The sequence below is a fragment of the Hesperophylax consimilis genome, chromosome 11, assembly GCF_061612785.1.
Source record: "Hesperophylax consimilis isolate HC1 chromosome 11, BYU_Hcon_1.0, whole genome shotgun sequence".
Taxonomy (NCBI): Eukaryota; Metazoa; Arthropoda; class Insecta; order Trichoptera; family Limnephilidae; genus Hesperophylax; species Hesperophylax consimilis.
In genome coordinates, this window is record NC_142846.1 from 2,478,188 (window position 1) to 2,480,720 (window position 2,533).

General features: G+C 31.7%; 1 long non-coding RNA gene across 1 annotated transcript; it reads left to right on the forward strand.

Annotated features, from left to right (window-relative positions):
- Positions 1–819: 819 nt before the first annotated feature.
- On the forward strand, positions 820–2,275 carry LOC149419646 (uncharacterized). Its single transcript, XR_016302760.1, has 2 exons — positions 820–1,009; positions 2,128–2,275. It is a non-coding gene; the product is annotated as an uncharacterized LOC149419646 (long non-coding RNA).
- Positions 2,276–2,533: the final 258 nt, after the last annotated feature.

The window sequence follows — 2,533 nt, forward strand, 5'->3', positions numbered from 1 at the left end:
GTTCTGTTGGACACCGGTGCCATATTTAAAAGGTGTCGCGGCGATCTCTGTCTTCAGTTTCCCCTTCGACTTCGTTCTTCGAGGAAGCATTTTGAAAATCTTTTAGATTTTTTTATAAAAGTTTTATTACAATTCATGTGTCAATGACAAAATTCCGTCCCAATTCCGCTGTGACAGACAAATTCCTCCCAAGGTGAGATTCTTAACTACTTTGCACACTTCTTGTGATGAAAGTATTGAAAGTTAATGTGGTGTGATGTTCAAGTGATAAAGATTTTTATTCACGAAATTTTCACAAAGAAGATTAATTTTACCAATTCGCAACGCCCATAATGTCTCAAACAGTTATTATTAGTCTAGCGTCTAGCCTTTAGTGCGTTGTATAAGTATTTAACTATGTAGTTATGGTAATGTAACCTAATGATTTATTTAAGTATTATTTATTGAATGAAGATGCAAAAATTAAATGGAGTCATTCCATATATTATATAGTATGCATACTTATTGAAAGTAAATTATTTGACCTACTGAGTAATAATACAACCCGAAATGTAATGAAAAATAATTATTGTACTAGTACCTACAGTAGTAGAAAATTATGAGAAATTTGGAAAGGATTTGAAAAATATTGTTTTTAATTTGTAATATTTATTTTCAGGTTAGCAAAGAATTTATGCACCCGTAAAGGCAGCAGGAGGGCAAATACAGGAAACCGTTTGGAGCATCAAGTACTTACCCAGCTGCAGCACGTTCCATAGATATCTCACTGGCAACACTTTCCTCCCAAAAGGAATTATTCAAATCTAAGAAAGGCTTTGGAAATACTCGTCTTTGATTTCGGCATTACGAATAAAAAAATACTAACCAATAATTTTGGAAAATTTTGAAAGAAGTCAACTTGAAATTTATTGATTGATCATTTGAACTGATCAAGGAAAATGGCCGGAGGAGACAAGTGCACGCACGTCAGCAAGGTTAACGGAAATGTTAATCTAGGCTCAGACAACAAGTACGTATTTACCCTACTTTTCCACTTAATTAACACATTCTTTTCTGTCGAAAATACTTAAGTGTGTAGAATTTACTTAACTACCCTTATTCACATGTAGAAGACATATTTGTCTTCCACACCTGCATGCTTACATCTTAAACCAGTAATCTACGGAGGCTAAAGCAGTGTCCTAAATAAAATAAAGAGGAATATTAATTACCATAAAACTAACTCTTTTTCGAATTCATTGAAAGTAATTTTCTTTAATTTACACATCCTGTGGACTGCAAGCCTATTGACCATTCTTTTAAAAATTAAATTTCATTTGAATATAATATTATATCATTGATTGGAACCTGAAAAATTCACGCTATTATGCCGAAATTCCAGTTAGTTTTTGTAAATATTTTTGGAAAGGTCATGGAATTGTACAACAAAAGTGAATTTATTATGGTATGAGCAGAGAAAATTGTCGAAAAAATCTAAAAATGAATGATGGTTGTTGATGTGCTTTTGACTTGAAGATCGCTGCATTCCATTTTATGTCTGCAACATCCTAAAAATCCCTGGACAGAGAATTAGTGCGATTTTGTATGAATGGTATAGACGCCAAATCTAGAGTGAGGGGAAATTGCTTGGCAGCCATCTTGTATGGCAAACTTTTTAAATGATTTGTATGCAAATAATGAACTATTTATTTTATTTTTGTGTTGTTAATGTAGTTACAACAACTTATTATTTTTTAAACATTTTGGTGAGGCAAGGAATGGGATATGTCATTAAAAAAATTAAGTAGGTTTTAGCATTTTATATACATCTTCCCCCTCACCCCGCGGCTTCAAATTGTTCACGAATACCTTTTTTCCAGGGCTTTTTAGGTTCACGGTCTGCAAGCTTATCAAAACCATAGACAAATAAATATGTATATAAAATGCCAAAACCTACTCAATTCTGAAATTATCTTCTTTCTGAAATTTTAAATTTAAAAAAAAAGTTAACAGAAAATTGGGTAAAATGCGAAAATTTTGAATTTGATCATTCTTATGAAAATGATAAAATTCGCGAAATTTTCAGGTCTCTACTCATTGATGTATTCATCAATCTAGTAAATAATTATTTTATTCGTTTGTTCTCAGGAAAGATTGCAAGGACAAGGATCGCAAAATCCCGCAGCAGGACAAGAAACCAGAGAAGAAGGAAAATGGATCGTGGGGAACAACTTACAAAAACAAAGAACATTTTACTAATATGCATTGTTGTTAGAAAATAAATTAATCCAACTTATACTGTTTTTTATTACTTATAAAAATATTGACGCTATTGTTCCTTTAAACTGAAACAGACATATTTTCTAAGACGGTAAATTGAGAAAAAATAGGTTTGTTGTTGAAATACTTCAGATTATTTCAAATAATTTATTGTACAATTTGTCCAAAGATATGTCACTATTTCAACGACAATTTTTCTTCAAGTTAGTAGGTATACCACAATGTTGAAAAGCTCATTCAAAGTAAGGCTTGCTTGAATGATAAAGTGAACGCA